Raw genomic sequence first — 20,166 nt, forward strand, 5'->3', positions numbered from 1 at the left:
TTTTCCAAACCGCTAATCCTACTGGGTCGCGGGGGGTCCGGAGCCTATCCCGGAAGCAATGGGCACAAGGCAGGGAACAACCCAGGACAGGGGGGCCAGCCCATCGCAGGGCACACTCACACACCATTCACACCTACAGGCAATTTTTTAGCAACTCCAATTAGCCTCAGCATGTTTTTGGACTGTGGGGGGAAACCGGCGTACCCGGAGGAAACCCCACGACGACATGGGGAGAACATGCAAACTCCACACACATGTAACCCAGGCGGAGACTCGAACCTGGGTCCCAGAGGTGTGAGGCAACAGTGCTAACCACTGCACCACCATGCCGGCCCAAAAATTTAAACAAATTCATTTTAAAAAACTTTAATCTCAGAGCCAATTGCCATTTGCCCACAAATATTTCAATTATTATTGTTTATGATTATAAATGCCGAATATATTCCTGGAGCCTTCGATTTAGCATACACAGTGCCCTCTACAGGATTCTGTCGAAACAGCATCTCTCAACCTCGTTCACAAGATTTGTGTCTTTTTCACAAAACGTTTTTCTTTGTAAATCCCAAAATCTTCCTATAAATATATGTATGAATGCTTCTCGTCTTTTTCAGTCACACGAAGCCTTTATAAATGAGCTCCCTGATTAATCTGTTTACATGAAAACATCTTAATTGCGTTAAGGCATGTAAACGTAGCCACCTAACGAAAGGTAACCACGTGACTTAGCAGACTGCATGTTCCTCATCTCCTCTGTATGGACCATAGAGCTGTGTGTCGGAGAGTCTGACAACACGCTACGTTTCAAGATACAGGCATTACAATTCAGTGCGCTGCTCTATTTTGCCAACACATGGCATATAGAGAGCACACCACCAAATGGATGAAATCTGAGTAAAAACATTTGATTTTTAACGCAATCAGAATAAAGGGGTCTGCATTTATCACTGTCCCTGTAACAATCCAGCATCGTAGCACTACAGCTATTTCGGATTCAGCCAACGAATAACGTTGCTAGTCAGCAGCCTTGTGCAAGCTACTGAAAATTACTAATTACCAATTACTGCATGTAAAAGTAATTATAATAAGGGTGGGATTCGACCGTGTGTCTGCCTGGGGGGTCGCCGGCCAGGATCGCCAGCAGTTTGGACGTGTGGTTGGTCATCAATGTGCTGCATCAGCGTCTGCTCCCTCTGCCTGACCTGCCCTGTATAATTACATAATCAAGGAAAATAACAGTGGGCTAAAGGTTGCATAGTGATCACATTAACATCGCGTCGATGTTGAAATACATGGTGCAAACAAAAGTAGTGGAATTACACTGACGAGTTACTACCAACACTGCTAGGCAGCTAGGTTTGCTAATGCTAACGTTAGCAGCGCATCCATATGCTACTTCCTCTCGCAAGATAAGGCAGCGTTACTGTCACTGTGTAAATACAATGAGATCTCTTTGGAGCAAGCCTGTCGATACCATGTTAAGTGTAAAACCACAAGTAAAATACCTTGAAAAATAATAGAAATATAGATGGTGCTGAACCATGGTGAACAGTGGAGTCATAACAGGCTGTGCGTTGTGTTCAGTCACCTTTCACTGTAAATCACACATGGCTTCACAATCTTTTGTGTCTGCTCTGAATCCCTCAGGGCTGGAGTGAAAACTCCATTCACACTAACATGGTGCCAAGGGGTATTGGGTAGACATGATTCTATCCTTTTTGGAAGTAATTTGTTTTACTGATTTAAATAAGTTTTAAAAAATTTCAAAATATAAGGATAGCTCATTGTATCCAAAGGGATGTGCCAAGCTTGCAGTGTTGATGTGCTGCCACCTTCTGGAAAAATGATGAACTGATTTTCAGATTAAGAACATGTATGATTTTCTGGTATCAGGTGAGAACCGTTCATGCTGCGAACCTATGCTTATGGGTTAGGGTTAAGCTTGGGTCTAGAGCTCAGGGTACTTCCAGGCTTGGAGGCCAAGGGTAAGGTCTCTCTTTCCCCATGTAAGCATTTAATGATGATCCAGCACCAGGGCTTGGGTAAGTCACCACGAGTTGGTAGCCTCATTCCCCAGGTAAAGGATGAACGATGTCCATCCAGCCCGGGGATTCTGGTGAACCTCTCCTTACGCTGGAAGCCTCCTCCCTCAGGTAAGGGTTTAAGAATCTCGCGGTACTTCCATTGAGCCTTGGGGTTCTGGAGAAAAATCCCAGGGCCATCCAACTGTAGTAGTGTGGAATTTTGCGGGTAGGACTTGTTGATTATTTCCGGTAAGTGTGTGTGGGGACCCCTAGTGTGTGGAGGCGTCATTGGCGTTTCCCGGTCCGGTAACTCCCCTTCCACACCGCACTGGTCTGCCGTGGTACGCTGGCATGCTGGCTGAGGTTCACACTTATTCTGTGTCTTGGTGGGAGGTTTTGCTGTTTTAATTAGCGTTAATCCTCTGCTTGATTTAAATGGCTAATGGTAATATTTTATATTGCAGTGCTTCTCTGGTGTCTGTGTTGCAGCTCCAGTGGTTGCAAGTTATTCTGGTGACTAGGCCTATAGCTACTTGTCAGTTGCTTTACTTGATGTGTTTTAATTGTTGTTACGGTTGTTGCCAGGATTACAGTTTCAGTTGCTCGTCAGCTTCAGTTTATGCCTCTTCCAGCAGATTTGTCAGACAATAATAGTTTGAACCTGCACTGTGGCTGCTGTGTTTCCTACGTTAGTTTTTCTTTTCCGTCAGTCTTGTCTTGTCCTCGGTCGGTCCGATGTCGCCCAACAACTGCTGCTGGAAGCTCCTGATCCTCGGTGGGACATCGATGTGCTGGGAGCCTTGGAACGCGCTAAGGATCGTCGCACCTTTTCCTGCATTTGGAGCTGTTTCATTCCCTAGTTTTGCGACTTAACAGACTTTGGGCCGCCCTTTCTTTCTGTATGGGACTGATACAGAGGGACAGCCTGTATTCTGCTACTCATTGTTTGCACTCTTCATAGTTTTCAACACTCAGATTCTTGGTTAGATTGGGGTATTTTCTGGGAGACTGTGAGCAGTGGCTGCCTCGATTGATCTGGCTGACTAAGATTTGATTGGTCTGGGGTGGTGGTGTTCACACTTTCACCTTGTGCAGTATATTTGTGTGGGGATCAGTGTGGTGGAGCACAGGTGTGTGTGTGCGTGTGTGTGCGTGTTTGTGTGTGTGTGTGTATGTGTGTGTGTGTGTGTGTTAGTTTAAGGGACTCTATTCCCCCTTTTGATCAACTTCCCCGGACACCTGTCTCCTGCTTGAGTTTAGTCAGCCAGTGGCCAAAGGCTGGTTGCTGGTTTATTTTTTAAGGTTGTTGATGCTAAAGCGCTTGTCTTGTTTCTTTGTTTTATATTTTCAAAAACCTGTTAATAGTACAAACACATCTCTAGCTCCATTCGGTAAATGAACTTGTGTGCTCTTAATTTAGAGTAATTTTTCCTGTGGTGAAATTCCCCAGGTGGTGTAGTCGTGTCCTTGTACTACTGACCGCTCTCTGCCACAAACACTTTACTCTAAACCTAAGCCTAATCCTAACCCTAACCATAGCCCCAAACGTCATGTCCTGCCACCTCCCTGACGTGGCTCTAATAAGCCATGCCTGCTGCTCGTTGGTCTCGCGTCTCGTTCCATCCCTCATGTTAAACACTCCCAGCTACTTTCAGTCTGTTCCCTTGTTATTCCTGTATAAGTGCTTCCTGGCCCTGTGTTCGCCATTGATGTGGTGCCCTCCATGTTGCTTGTTCCCTTGCCTCCCATCTTGATCCCAGTAAATCCCAGTTTATTGTCTGACAACACCTGCTCCCAGAGTCGTTCATCCTGGCACCCAACAGACTGACGGAACTCGACAAGCTCCAGTAGATTCCCCAGGTCCCTACAGCCGATCACTGCTGCTTGTGTCAAGCATACCTAATGTCGCTGGTTCAGGCCGTAGTACATCTTTCCCCAGAGAGAATGGCCCATCTCTGACGGAGGGCATAGCCGCCCTCTCCCCGGACTCCCAAGTGGAGGGTGTGACAGCTATAGTGGAGATCCTCAGGGCCCTCTGGAATGGAGTGAGTGTGCTGAACCCCGCAGAGGTGGGGTGCTCTGGAGAAAAGGAGCCTGCCGTCTCCATGTCGTTTGCCATAGGGCGACCTGCGTCCTCATTGTCACTTGAAGTCTGACAACATGATGCTTCTCTGGGATTTACTGTGATCCCCCTGTTCACCAAAACATGCTCCCCAAAGCTCTCCAGCACAGAAGAACAGGCTTCACTCCTAGTTCTATGGTTGTCAGAGTGCTGGACCACAGTAGAGGTCGGACTTTGCTTCAACATGGTTTTATTGGAAGTCTGCACACAATACAGATGTTTCCTACTGTCCTTCGTTCCGATTAAATGTGGAAACATTTTGTCAGCTGGCTGGACAAGACCCTACTGCCTCTTTTAGTAGTACACATAGTAGTGAGCAGTGGTGACGTAATGGTTAGGGAAGCGCACTCGTGATTGAAAGACACTGCATCTACAGCATCTGGCCCAGGAGAGCCGGCCGTTGCAGTCGTTACATCCGCACTTAAGGCTCCCGGCCCAGAGGGCCGCTCAGGCCGCACCCACAGTGTCCAACACAGGTGAGGCCTTGGTTGCCTCTAGGCTTCTCATAGAATCTGACACGGTTCCCTGGTAACCAGCCAACACCTGCCACACTGCTCCATAATGTCAGGCCAGCGTCCACCTCTCTGTCCCCTGATGCCTGGCCAGCACCCACCTCAATGTCCCCAGACGTCCAGCCGGTGCCCACCTCATCTCCTGACGGCCTGCTGGTGCCCACTTTCTATCCTGACGTCCCACCGGCACATGCCTGCAGGCTGCCACCAGCCCAGAGAAGATGGATCCAGAGGATGTCCTGCTAGAGTGCCCTGGGTCCTGATACGTGGGTCCCTCCTTCATCCCAGACTCCGGTTACTCTGGTCCCAGTTTCTGGGGTGGTCACCAGTATCAACAGGAGCCCAAGAAAGCGGCAGGCAGAATGTCTGTCTCCCAGAGAGGGTTTGCCAGTCTCTGTTCTTGCCCTGTATGTCCCTTGTCATCTTCATGTTCCTCTCCTGTTGTCTCCTTGCTGCTCTACTGTTCTGCGGTTCTCTCATCGCCCGCCAACCCCTCATGTCCTCCTGCCCTGCTGGCCCTCCCAGACCCTCTGGTCCTGTGATTCGGCAGAGTTCAGCCTCACCTGGAAAGGGGCCTAGGAGGGTCCCCCCCCCCCCCCCCGAAGATTTCCCGATATACACTTCGATTCTCCTGGAGTAATTCAATTTGGAGTCGCAGGCTGCCCAAAATTTAATTCCATATCTGTCCGGTTTTCGGAGCATATGCTGTCAAAATGGGCAGCAGACTGCAACAGCAGATGGAGAGAATACTTATCCGATGCCAAATACAGAAATCAGATATAAACGTTATACATTTTTCATAGCACTTTACAATATTATTCATTACTGACTTAATAACACAGTCACTACTCAGGTACAAATCGTGAGTAAATATAGTAACTAAAATAAATGATCCATTATGATTCATTGAACACGAACATGAAATTGATACTCACTACATACGTATTGGCAACATGTTCGTAAAAATATGATTTTTTTGGTAATTAAAAACTATAAACTGTTGTGACAATGTAGATCGATGTGAAGCAGTAATAAAGAAGATATTAGTTACCCATGAACAGAACCAGGTGTGACAATGGTGATATGCATCAGCGGAATGATGTTTGCCCAGAGCTCTCATACTTTGCAGATCGCCGCCATCTTGTCGCTGGATTTCCTGAGTGCTCTGGACTGACGATCGTCAGAGCAGATAACCAGCAACACGTCACAAAAGCTTTGTTTGGGCATCGTTGCTAGAAAAATCACCGGTCTCATTTTCGCACTTCATAAACTTTTGATTGATTCTTAATTGGATTTGAAAACCTCAGCCAATATTAAAAGCCCCATATATGCCATAAACTCCCTTGCTGTTATTTCTTTCTAGTCCTTGACGAATTTCCTTCTTACCTCCAGGTTGCTAATGTTGATTTTTCCATTGATCTTGGAATAAAAAGTTGGACAGGATATCTTTGGCTTGCCGAATGCAGAGCCTGGTTGGCCGCAGAGAGGTTTTCATTGTGTACTGTGCTGTAATCCTGCCTGGACCATGTCCGTCCAGTGCTTTTTACTACCAGCACATCTGCACATCTTTGGTAATATCAGTCTCTTCCTCTGCAAATTCCACTTCCGAAACCTCAACAGAGGTCTCACACCTACTTCAGTACTGTCCCTTTCTGTACTGCTGCTTTCCAATTCCTGCAATACGAGATCTGCTGCTTCTTCAGGTGTATCGCTCCATGTCTCTTACAGAGCAGCACCTCAGATCATCCTCAGGTTTGGCACCAGTATCATAGATAATGCGAACCTTCATATAAGTAAGAGGTAATATTTTGCTCAGTATCAGTTCAAGTTCAAATACTTCAGGTTTTTTATTTGACAAAACACATAAAATAGTCATGCAAAGTCATTGATTTATTTTTAAAACTATTGCACTGTGATACATTTAACATCATATTTTCAGTTCTGCCAAATCTCTTATTGACAGCTTAGTGGTTTTCCAACGGCTTGTGGTGTCACATGGTGGTCGAAAATGATATTACAGGCTTTTGTTGAAATGACCTTAAAAATTAATCTGGAATGTATTGATTTATGCTGTAATTAATGATGCAAATTAACACAGATGGGGCCATTTTGACCCAAAACAGCTAGTTGGAGGGTAGCAATCCTCCAGATTGTAAAGGTCAAGATACTAAAACCTGGAAAAGTGCAAAGGACTGGAGCAAAAGAATAACAGTGAAAGCTGTCAGAAACAGGCAGGAAACTCTGCATGGATGTTTTTGAAGAGGTAGACGGGTCCAGTTGGCTGTATTAGTCAGTCTGCTAAGAAACATAGTGCCAACAAGCCCATGGCCCCTTTTCATGTAAAACTTCGTACATGAGGCTGTTTGTGCAGTTTAGTGCCTTTGTTAGCCTCGGCTCCTGTAAATCATATAAGCACACCCACCACACCCCCCAGGAGCATTCCGCGTGCCCCCACCGGCCAACCTGCCTGTCCCCCCCAACCCACAGACCGTCTGTAGTTCTGAAATCTATCCACATGGCTGCTGGCCAAGTCTAAGGTAAAATTCCATAAATGAAATATTCAGTAAAATACAATTTTTCCCCTAATCTGGGAGACAGTGCAGAATTATTGGAGTCGGTCCTAACTCTGTCTTCAATATGTACCCAGCAGGCACCTAGGACTCGTATCTCCCTCTGAGAATTTCTTCTAATAAGAACATAAGAACTATACAAACGAGAGGAGGCCATTCGGCCCATCAAGCTCGCTTGGGGAGAACTAAACTAATAGCTCAGAGTCGTTAAAATCTTATCTAGCTCTGATTTAAAGGAACCCAAGGATTCAGCTTGCACTACATTATCAGGAAGGCTATTCCATACTCTGACTACACGCTGTGTAAAGAAGTGCTTCCTTAAATCCAGCTTGAAATGTTCTCCCGCTAATTTCCACCTATGGCCACGAGTTCGTGTATTTAAACTAATGCTGAAGTAACTATTTGGTTGAACAGCATCCAAACCTGTTAGAATCTTATATACCTGGATCATGTCCCCCCTCAGTCTCCTTTGCTTGAGACTGAACAGATTTAGCTCAAGTAACCGTTCCTCGTATGACATTCCTCTAAGACCAGGAATCATTTTTGTGGCCCTACGCTGCACCTTTTCAAAGGCCACAATATGGTGACCAAACCTGCACACAATATTCTAGGTGAGGTCTCACCAAGGAATTGTATAATCTTAGCATTACCTCCCTTGACTTAAACTCCACACACCTGGAGATATACCCCAACATCCTATTGGCCTTTTTTATTGCTTCCCCACACTGGCGAGAATGGGACATGGAAGCATCAAGATACACACCAAGGTCTTTCTCATGATTTATTTCAGTGACACCCATGAAATACCTGTACTTTATATTTCTGCTCCCTAGATGGAGTATCTTACATTTATCGACGTTAAATTTCATCTGCCAGGTATCGGCCCAGTCACTAATTAAATCAAGATCCCGCTGTAGCTGCTGAGCCACTAATTCAGTATCTGCTACACCACCCACCTTGGTGTCATCTGCAAATTTCACCAGTTTACTGTATATATTGGTATCCATATCATTTATGTAAATTAGGAACAATAGTGGTCCTAAAATCGAACCCTGCGGTACCCCACTATGAACGCAAGCCCACTGTGACATTGTGCCTCTTATAACTACTCGCTGTTTCCTATCTGTTAACCAGTTATCAATCCAGGTCGCTACGGTACCTAAAATACCTGTCGCTTTGAGTTTAAGTAGGAGCCTTTTGTGGGGGACAACATCAAAAGCCTTTTGGAAATCTAAGTAGATGACATCATAGGCCTTCTTATCATCAACTTCCTGAGTAGCTTCCTCAAAAAACTCCAACAGATTTGTTAAACAGGATCTACCTCTCCTAAATCCATGCTGGCTGTCCCGCAAAATGTTATTGGAGTCCAGGTAATCTACCATTTTCTCTTTGATTATAGCCTCCATAACTTTACCAGTTATACAAGTTAGACTGATTGGCCTATAGTTAGACAAATTACTTCTATCCCCTTTTTTGAAAATAGGCGTTATGAAGGCGTGCTTCCAATCAGAAGGTACCACACCTTCAGATAAGGATTTTCGAAACAGTAAAGTTAAGGGTCAGCAAATAATATCCCTCATCTCTTTTAACACTATAGGTAAGATGCCATCAGGGCCCTGTGATTTATTTATTTTGAGCTTAGCTAGGCTTTGCAAAACATCTGCTTCATTTATATATATATTAGCTATAGACAATGCTGGATAGGTAATAACTGGTAAATTACTAAGGTCCTCAACAGTGAATACCTGTGCAAAACTATCATTGAACTCATTTACTATATCAATGTTGTTTACTATTATAAGACCCTTACTATCCTGCAGATTAGTAATTTCAGCTTTTAGAGCTCTTTTAGAGTTAAAATACTGGAAGAAACTTTTAACGTCATCCTTAGCTTCCAATGCAACCATCCTTTCGACATTTCTTTTAGCTCGTCTAATATCATTTTTTAACTCAGCCTGTAGACTTAGATATTCCTGCTTAATTCTGTCATCATCAGTTATTTTCCATTGCTGGAACAAAGCCCTTTTCCTCCTTACTTTATACTTTATTTCCCTAGTAAACCACCTAGGTTTCAATTTCCTAGATTTATTCTTGCTGGAAACAGGTATGAAGTCCTCTTGCACTTGCAATAATGTGCTTTTAAAAAATTCCCAGGCCTCTTCAACAGTTTTGTTATTTAACTCCATCCAGTTCACAGTTTCTAGTTTTAGTCTCATACACTTAAAGTCAGCCTTCCTAACATTATATATTTTTGATTTGGACTTAGCTCTTCGAACACTAAACTTAACCTCAAATTTGACCATGTTATGATCGCTACTGTCAAGTGGTTCTAAAACGTCTAATTTACCAATCCTGTCCTGGTTATTAGAGAGAACAAGATCAAGAATGGCATCTCCCCTGGTAGGGGTGTTAACAAACTGAGTAAAAAAACAATCCTGTACTAATTCCACCATCTCCAGTTAATTTTCTGAAGAGCCAGTGACAATGTCCCACTGCATTCCTGGTAGATTAAAATCACCCATAACTACCACATCATTTTTATTGCTCATAGTCCTAATATCACTGTATAACAATCTGCTTTCCTCAGCAGCTATATTAGGTGTTCTGTAACAAACACCGACAATTAGGCTATTTGAGTTTTTAGCATCTAATTTTACCCATATTGCTTCCGTAGTTTTATTTATATCAGTAAGTTCCCTTGCCTGCAAGTTTTCCTTTACATATACTGCAACACCACCTCCCTTTTTTCCTATACGATCCTTACGGAACAACGTGTAACCATCCATATTATATTCTTGTCCATCCTTTTCACTCAACCACGTTTCAGTTATTCCTATAATATCATAAGAGTCCGATGAGATAAAAGCCTCTAAATCATGAATTTTATTCCTAATACTTCTGGCGTTTAAATACAGACAACAAAGGGTAGGCCTATTACGGTGCCCACTTACAATATGATTATTTGGGGCTTTCCGTTTCCCCCCACTGACATAGTTAACTAACCTCCCTGCCCCCCCAGTCCCTAGTTTAAACATTCCTCAACTACTCTGCACATACGCCTCCCCAATACACTGGTTCCCCTCTGGTTCAGGTGCAACCCATCCGGCTTGAACAGGTCCCACCTGTTCCAGAAGGTCCTCCAATGCCCCATAAACCTAAACCCCTCTTTCCTACACCATCCTTTTAGCCACGCATTTAATTTCCTTATCTCAGCTAACTTAGCCTGACTTGCACGTGGCACGGGGAGTATTTCGGAGAATACCACCGTGGACGTTCTGCTTCTAAGCTTATTGGCAACTTCTATAAATTTATCCTGCAGAACAGCCCTTCTACCCTTGCCTATGTCGTTGGTGCCAACATGCACCACGACAACTGGATCCACCCCAGCTGGGGCCAAAAGCTTATCCACACGATCTGGAAGGTCTCCTACCTGGGCACCAGGCAGGCAAGACACCGTACGGGACCCTCTATCACGCGTGCACACATAACTGTCTACTCCCCTAATAATGGAATCCCCCACTACCACAACCTCCCTCTTCCTGGGGGGAGGGGGCTCCTCAGTGCCCAAGGGCCCACCTGCCTCCCCAGTCCGTTCCGGCTCTAAAGCTGGAAGAACCTGAAACCTGTTCGACACAGTCACCTCAGGTGATGCCGCCTCTGCAACGTGTGTACGCCCTTTCCTGCGTCTACGACCTACGGTCACCCAGCTCTCTCGACCTCTCTGCTCTTCATTCTCCCCCCTCCCGGCTAGTGGCGTACACACCTTCTCCCTAAAAGGCGTATTAACTTGCTCCTCTAACTCACTGTTGCATTGGATGAGAGCCAGTTGCTCCTCAAGGTCAAAATGCGCTCAGCAGCAGACATTCTCCATCCTAGATGAGCCTGCAAAGTTCTGTAGAAGTTAAATATACTTTAGTCAAATGAGAGACTAACCTGCTGTCAGGCAGGGGAAGCTTCAACAAGCCCTTCATTCATGACAGCTCCACTTGGCTTTTTGATGAGTCCCCATTTAGATGCAGCACGTCAGAGACTGAAGAGCAGGATGAAGGCTGTAAGTACAGTTTGCTGTGGATTGTGTTTGTGTTTAAATCTAATAAAGGATGAGACAATTTACTTAAAGCATGATATAGTTCATATTGCTCTTCAGGCTTCGTGATAAAATATTAAAATTATGGAGTACAAAGTTGTACATGCAAAGAAAACAATGCAGAGCGGCAGGGCGCCTGGCCCAGATGGTCTTCACATAGAATTCTACAAAGGCTATTTTTTCCTGTTAGATTTACAGCTTTGGTTGTCTTGCCCTTTAAAGAAATTCTCTCAAGAAAGAAGTTGCCTCTTACCATGTCACAAGCAATTAGTTTTACCCAAAAAGGAGGAGGACCCCTCTCTGCTCCCCGTGTTAGTAGGTTCTCCCCGACTCCTCCTGCTTATTCCTTCCTCCCTCCCTCCTATTTGTGCTCTCCTCCTCCTCTTGGGTTCTATTCATGTCTTTTGGTTCAGCAATAAAACCCACAAGGCTGCCCTTGGATTGTCCCTCTTCCCATCGTGACATATTATGTATTACATGATTATGAAGTGATTTGATTATTATACAATAGTCAATTAACCACTTTGTTTCTTCAACTTGTCTTTCTTCTGAATCATCAGATATGTGTCGTAGCTGGTAATTTGTTACACTCTGCTGTCAGTGCCAGTGTAGCCTAGATACAACCAGTCGTATGTTTCGGTCATGCTGATGTTTGAACAATTTTTGGGAACAGTTTTTCATAATGTTTTCTCATATATGTGGTGTGATAATTGAGCATGACCCCACTGTTGCTGTGCTTGGTGCTCCTGTCATGATCTGTAATCTCTTATTTTTTCATGTCTCCTCCCACTCATGCCAGCAGAGGGCGCTGCTGGCCCTTTGTAACCCTCCTAATTCTCCAGTATCCCATTATAGTTCTCCATCCTAACCCTGTACCCCTGTTTTGTTGCTGATTAGTGTGCTGTGTATAAATATGCCTGCCCTCACTGCGTTCCCCAGCTCAGTCATTGCTGTTCCATGTGTAGTCTGTGTTTCCTTAAAGCCCACCGAGCTACACACTGCCCCTAAATTTAAATTTATATGTAACCTGTGTGTGTATGTGTAACCTAGATTTGCCCTGTATGTAAATCTAATCCAGGCCTTGATCCTACACCTACTATAATTATAAGTACCTCACTATACCTATATCTAACACTGCTATTCATCACCAGTGTTACATGTCAGGGCTTCGCTGCAATAGATCCCTCAGTGCTGCAGGTTATTACTGTGACTTTGCACACACACACGTTGCTGCTTCCTCAGCCAGTGTCACATATACTTTATTACACACAGACCTCAGTAATCTCTGCTACACTCACACCTGCTCACTTTACATCCATGGTTAAATTCTCCTAATGGAATCTATCTTAATGTCTTTATTCTATTTTACTTAAATTTTTTACCATATTATTCATTGTATTGTTCTTTCGATTTTATTTTTATTTTATTATTGCTAATACACCGGATCTGAGTTCCTCATTTTGTTCCCTTCAGGTAGAACACGTTTTGTAATGACAATAAAACATCCTTATCCTCATCTAAATCACACTGTCTAACTACTAACCTGTTTAAATAATATAATTGGATTTCAAAGGTTAATAGTCACTCAATTACCCCCTCAGCCCAACAGTACCACAAACACCCAACATGCACGGAAATTTTCTCCTAAGTTGTTTTCCCTGCCTGGAACAATACCACAGCAGTCACATGGACTAATGTTTCAAAACATTTCGGAAACCTTGCATTGAAACTTGAGGTCTTTAGAAGGGATCAGTCCTGGGTGGCAAAGTTGCCATCACAAAGGTTTTTGATTAAGGGATTCATGATGCCAGGTAGCCATCTTTCACAAGCTGGTGGGCTGTGCCACTGATGCCTTTGCTTGGGTTTTATATGTCTGTCCTGGTTTGTGTTCTTGCCACTTCAGGTTCCCTGGTTTTGCTCTACATTCCTCGGTCCTCTGCTGTGGAGTCTACCTTCTGCTTCACCTCATTCTGGTCGCCCATCCAGTCAGCGGCCCATGTCCCCCTGGTTCCCTGTTTCCTGAGGTTAGTCTGCTAGTCTCCGGGGCCAGGGGGCAGAAATCTGCCATGTTGGATGGGCGGCCCAGGTTGGGGTGCTCCATCATAGACTGGTACATGAAGGATTATAAATGGTTTTCAACCAGTATGTACCGAGTGTGCGTCGTGACGAAAAGAATGTCATGGGAACATTTAGGACTGACTGCAGTATTAGTTCAAAGCATGATTGTGTTTTTCTTATTTTTTATTGATTTATTTTTGTATTATTCATTTTTTAATTATTAATTTTCTTAAGTAACTTGATTCAGTTAAAAGGGGTTTGTCCATTTGCTTTAGCAGAAGTTTATGTAAGTATGATGTTCACCTTCCCTTTTCATAGTCTAGTCTTTGCCAAGTTTTATGCTTATTTCCCCTGGTTAAGTTAATCTGACTTGTGTGTTTAGGAGGGTCATAGAGGCTTTTTGTTTGTAATGGAAGCACAGGGTCTGTACTTGCAGCTTATTTGCCATGCTAATAGAAGCATTTTACCTTCCTCTCTAATCTCTTTTTTTCTTGGCTCTCACTGCAGTCTCCTCTATGCCAGGGTTTCTCAACCCAGTCCTTGGACCCCACTGCAAAGATCCACAGTTTTGCTCTGTCCAAGCTCTCAGCACAGCAGTAAAAGGTGACTGTTTGGTTCATGCATGCAGGGATCTGGGACAGAGCAAAAACGTGGAGCTGTCTGGTGGGCTGAGGAATGAGTTTAGAAATGCTGCTGTATGAAGTATTAAACCATTTGACCGGTTGGATAAATGTTAAAATGTTTTCTCAAAATATAAAAAGAGATAATCTTCTGTTTTGCGTCTCATTACAAGCAAACTTGTTTTTTGTTTTTATGTCACTCTAGTATTTGATATCTAATTTTCAGTCTTCTGGCAATATAATCTGGTGAATGGGGAAAGACTTCCAGCAGGGGCTCCGGTTTCCTCCCACAGTCCAAAAGTGTGCAGGGTAGGTTAATTGGCAAATCTGAGTTGTGAGTGTTTGCGCCCTGCAGAGTGTTGACTCCTGCCCAGGGTTGGTTCCTGCCTACGCCTGTTGTTCCAAGGACAGGCTCCGGTCCCCCCCGCGACCTCAGTTTGGCTTGCTGTCTCCCTGCTTGGTTTCCTTTGGTTTACGTCTTCACTAGCCTCCTTGTTGCTTTGACTTGTGTGTAAGTTATGTATGTGTGATTGTATTGCTGCATAGGGAGTGACTGCTGTTTTGCAAATGTGTGTTGGACTCTGTTTATTTGGTCAGGAGTGAGGTGGAGTGTTTGTCTTTTGGTTTCCTTTTCTTTTGCACTTAGGTGAGATTAGCTGTGGGTCGCACTTGATAGTTGGGGATTTTGTTTGTTATTTTGGCTGTGGTCACTCCCAAAGTCTTTTGCACCGGGTTATTTGTTCAGTGTCAGTATTATACATGAAAAAAAATGAAAATACAAAAAATATCCCTTTGTCCACTGGTGTTCCCTTCTTTCCCTCACCCTGTTTGTCCCTTTATCCCATTCCCCTTTCCTGTGAATACTGTTACACTCCAACCCTAGACAGCATATCAAAACAGCATCTTACCTATCGTTTTAAAAGAGATGAGGGATATTAATCATTGACCTTTATCTTTGCTATTTCAGAAATCTGTATCTGCTACCTTGTGACTGGAAGTATACACTGTAAAAAAAGGCAAAATTTGTCACAGTTTTAAACGATTTTATATCAGCCAATTTGACTACAGTATAATTATTTTTTTCCTCTTATGTTAAATGACAGAAAAGTTTTATCAAAACTACATTGCATAACTGGCATCGTAGTACTGATTAGCACCGATTCAGACATCCCGATGAACAAATATGAAGTTCATTTAAACTGTGGTACCTTAAATCCGTCAAGTTACCTCGATAAGCCAGTAACCCTGATTCGTAGTATAGGCCACTGATCACAAGCACTCTGTGTAAACGTATTGTTTAACCGGCGCTGTTGCATTACCAGGGTGAGAGGTTGACTTGCTGGTTAGCTATAAAAACAGACGTTAGTGCAACTCCACGTTAATGGTGCGGTCATCATGGCTTATAAATGCTTATTATCGTTCATCATTGTTTGTGTCAGTAACGATAACATAAACAAGGGTAGGCACCAGGAGAACATCATTGGCTCTTGCATCGATTACTTTTCCCGTAACACCCTTTAGATTGTTTCCCTGAAGGGCAGCAAACCGACAATTTCGGTGTGATTGAGCTGATCACGTGTGCATGGGGAGGGAATGCGGACCACATGACCTTCCCGGCGAGCTCAGCACATCCAGCATCGCTTCGCAAATACAATCAAAATGTTTTATCTTTATTCACACTTTTTATCTTTATTCATTATCTCTACGATCTCACTGCTGGACGAATGCCTGGCATTCAGAGCATTCTTTATTAGCCATTTGCCTTTGGATGCAGTTTATTTGCATGCCCCAAAGCTTCCAGGCATCAGTAATTGCTTCCCACGTTACTCCGGTCCTGGGGTCTTCTGTAACTGCCCTTTGGGATTACATATATTCAGCATATGCTTTTGTCCGAAGTGATGAGAGTTTGGGGTCAGAGCACTTGGGTCTAAGGGACTTGCTCAAGGGCTTAACAATGTTACGATTACTCTGCCATGGGAGTTGAACCAACAACCAAACTGGCAGAGATGGCCAACCTGCTGAGCTCCACACCCGCTGACGATCTCCTTTTCCTGTCTGCTGCAGTCTCCATGGACCTGAGTCCAGAGAAGCACTCTGAACTTGAGGACATCCGGCTGAGGAAAGGAGCCCTTCTGCTGGAGATCCAGAGGCTGCGGGAGGCGCTGAGAGAGGCCCTCATGGAAGTGGAGGGCCTTGAATCCAGCACCAAACACAGCCAAATCTTAGAAAAGAATAGGCATGTCGCCATGGGAAGAAAGAAATTCAACATGGACCCTAAGAAGGGTATCCTGTTCATGGTACAAAACAATCTTCTCCGGCACACGTCTGAGGACATCGCCCAGCTCCTATACAAGGGAGAGGGGCTGAACAAAACAGCCATTGGGGATTACCTGGGTGAGAGAGACGACTTCAATATCCAAGTTCTCCAAACATTTCTTGGGCCTCATGAATTCGCAGGGTTCAACCTGGTACAGGCTCTCAAGCAGTTCCTCTGGAGTTTCCGTCTGCCAGGAGAAGCACAAAAGATTGACAGGATGATGGAGGCCTTTGCACAGAGGTACTGTCAATGTAATCCTGGAGTCTTCCAGAACATTGACACCTGCTGTGTACTTTCATTTTCCATAATCATGCTAAACACTAGCCTTCATAATCCAAATGTGAGAGACAAGCCCAGTGTGGACAGGTTCATCTCCACGAATCGAGGAATCAATGATGGAGGCAACCTGCCAGATGAACTCCTCCGAAATCTGTATAAGAGCATAAAGAATGAGCCATTCAAGATTCCTGAAGACAATGGGAACAATGCCTTCTTCAACCCTGACAGAGAGGGTTGGCTCTTCAAACTGGGAGGAGGACGGGTGAAAACATGGAAAAGGCGGTGGTTCATCCTGATGGATAACTGCCTTTACTACTTTAAACATACTACGGATAAGAAACCCAGGGTGATCATTCCACTGGAGAATCTGAGCATCAGTGAGGTGAAGGATCTCAGGAAGCCTAACTGCTTTGAACTGTACATCCCTAACAACAGCAGACAGCTGATGAAAGCCTGCAAAACGGAGGCGGACGGCCGCCTGGTAGAAGGAAATCATGTGGTGTACCGCATCTCGGCACCAACCCCTGAGGAGAAGGACAAGTGGATACAGAGCATCACTGCTGCTGTGAGCGCTGACCCTTTTTATGAAATGCTGGCAGCAAGAAAAAAAACGGCTCTCTTAAAACAGGGGTGTCAGACTCATTTTCACCCCGGGCCACATCAGCATCATAGTTGTCACCTTATTTGGCCTTCAGGAAACCACCATGTCCCCCCACAGACGTCCCGATGTCATGTACTTGGTGCCAGAATTATAGAACACACAGGACTATTTGTGCCAGATTCCAGAGGAAGAAGTCAACCACTGTGAAAATGACTGCATTCACCGACGTGACATTGCTTGTGATGATGATGTCTTCACGTTGTGCACCTCTGTCATGGCAGAGAATGGTCTTGATGTTCCTCTGGATGCTTATAAGACAATTGACCTCTACCTGCACCTACGAGAAGAAAGATCAGTTCTTCTAGACACTGAACGATAAAGACTGTGTGAATATGCTTGGATGTGCTATTGCAGAAAGTATTTATTTCAGAACAAGGAACTTTGCACAAAACAACTGACTATTTGACTATGATCGCCCACTCCAACATTTGGGCCCAGAATTGTTGTTGCAGACATTCTTTGCCTTTATAATGTGGTCTCACAAAGTAATGTTTAACCTTAAGGTATAGCATGACCGAATACCGGGTTTTGTTTTGATGCGACTTATTGTTCACTACAGATTTTATCATCGAAATGCCCTGTCCTTTTTTGTATAAATGTGAAATTAAATGTTATTTACACTGTATTGCTGATCTTTATGTCAGAGTACCTTTTTTTCTGAGAATCCACACTGCTGTAAATTTGCATTAACATGATTAGGATTGGGATGGAAAAATTATTTTCCATCTTAACCCATATTCTAAGCATATTGATTTCTGTTGTAAATTTTACTTTTACAGCAGTATGATTTAAGACACTAACAGCAATTCATTTTTCAACCAGTAATTGTTAATGTGATAGGAATTGCATTCAACAGCAAATGCGTTCAACTTAACCAAATGTATAAATCTTACATATTCTGATTATTCGACATTCCCCCGACGTCTGTGTGATGTATTTCAGCAACAACACGCAGTTAATGAGATCACTATGCGGAATTTAGCTGACTGTTATTTTACTGATTAGGATATATCACCCATGATTGGGGTATACTATATATCAAGGGTCAGCAACCTTTTCGAAACTGAGAGCTACTTCACGGGTACTGAGCCATACAAAGGCTACCAGAACAGACTTTACCTAAACTTATCTAAACTTCATGTACAATAAACACGTTTTAAATGCTTTTTTGGATATTGTCATTTTCAAATCTATATAAATACAAATGTGATTAAAGAAGAATAGCAACAAGATAAAATGAAATTTTAGTCGCTGCCCACTGGTGAGTTGTGGTATTTTTAGAACAGGTCCGTGGACAACTCATGTGGTCCTTGGGGGCATCCTGGTGCCAGTGGGCACCATGTTGGTGACCCCTGTTCTAAATGGTATGTAGGGTTTGCAAACTACACCAACGCTTCTGATGTAGCTACATTTAGGCTTATAGTGGAATAATATAGTGGAAGATTCCTTGCGTGAGTGTCTGAGAGCGTGAAAGTCATGCCAGATGCAAGGTAGTCGGCAGCCCTGCTTTCCGTGTGCATCTGTCTCTTACTTTAGGTGGCTAGAGATCCAGCATTACTCAGGATTAGGAGCCACTTGCACTGATAATAATTAGTTTCTTTTTCCCCTTGCAGTCTGCTGCTGTATAACATTATGAAATCAGCCCAAAAATCCGCAACCCATGACCTCCTAATATTTACCCGAAACTATGTTTTCAAAATAGCACAATTGGGCATGAACACCGCGGACCTGGAAACTCTGCTGAGCATTGAGAATCAGCGTGCAAAGGCTCTTAATTTGGATATGTTTGTGAAACGTTCTGCTGCACAGCACAACAAAGAAAAACAACTGGTCAGTGATAATGAAAAGTACAATCAGCATTGTTTTAACCATGAGAGTCCAAATGCTTAGATAAATTGTCACTTTTTCAGTGTAAGTATGCTCCTGAGCTCCACGATTCTGAATGATAGTCGGTTTCTCACTGAACCTCCATGCCACTCTGTTAAAATCTCTTGCCACCCCATGTAAAATTTTCTAGATCCACCACTGTGCCAGAGCTAAGACTTACAGTAAGAATCTTGAGTATTATTTCAACATAAACTTTGCTTGGGTGCTTCATACTTTAAATTAAATATAAATTATGGCAACGTGCAAAACTATTAAGGAAAATGCAACGTATTTGTTTTTCATTTACATAATTATATATGTTGATTATGATTCTTTTTAGTTCCACAGTACATGCAGATACTAAAATCCAAGCATGCACTCTTAGGTTAATTGCTATCAGTTTATATAAAGATTTATAGAAATTTCAGTCAGAGACTAGCTTCTGATATAGAAAGAATGTTTACATTTTTTTTGGCCGTGGAATAGTTTTTCAGTGCTGCATGTAGTTTCTCTTTATTGTTTGAATAGGGCACACTTACACATCAACAAGTGTAGTGGCGGTTGTGATGTTCTCGCATATGAGAAAATACAAGGACAACTTTTATTAAACAAAACGAAAGGCCTTTCTCTCCATACTCCAGTCAATTGCATGCATAGGCCTACTGCCGCATCTCACTTTGCCAACTTCCGCTTCCGTGCGGCTCAGGAGGATCTGGCTGCAGAACACTGGAAAGGGGTCCACGGCTCAAGGGGACCACCAGAGGACAGATGGAGTGGAACCGGGAACCAAGGGATTTGCCAGTGACTGGCACTCACTGTTGTTTTCGACTACAATAAAAACAGCTGTACTGGCTAAATAATGAGCATACAAAAGGAAAAAAAGACATGGATAGGAATAAAAAAGTAATTAAAAATAGAAAAACAACTGAAGAGTCATTCACACTGAACACGCGTCTCTGCTCTCAGGACGATGATCCTGCCAACTGCGCCAGACTGTGACAGACCGAACTACAAAACTGTAGACTCAGTGGACAGCTGACTACGCCACCCTAG

General features: G+C 43.6%; 2 protein-coding genes and 1 pseudogene across 2 annotated transcripts in view; all 3 read right to left on the bottom strand.

The window, feature by feature from the left end:
- LOC125723043 (cytohesin-2-like) overlaps positions 1-20,166 on the bottom strand; it is a 333,559-nt pseudogene that overhangs the window by 296,929 nt on the left and 16,464 nt on the right.
- The window catches only part of LOC125723074 (uncharacterized), a 205,579-nt gene that overhangs the window by 178,566 nt on the left and 6,847 nt on the right, over positions 1-20,166 (bottom strand). The window lies entirely within an intron of this gene.
- The window catches only part of LOC125723083 (cytohesin-2-like), a 341,447-nt gene that overhangs the window by 152,068 nt on the left and 169,213 nt on the right, over positions 1-20,166 (bottom strand). The window lies entirely within an intron of this gene.

The sequence above is a fragment of the Brienomyrus brachyistius genome, unplaced genomic scaffold, assembly GCF_023856365.1.
Source record: "Brienomyrus brachyistius isolate T26 unplaced genomic scaffold, BBRACH_0.4 scaffold45, whole genome shotgun sequence".
Taxonomy (NCBI): Eukaryota; Metazoa; Chordata; class Actinopteri; order Osteoglossiformes; family Mormyridae; genus Brienomyrus; species Brienomyrus brachyistius.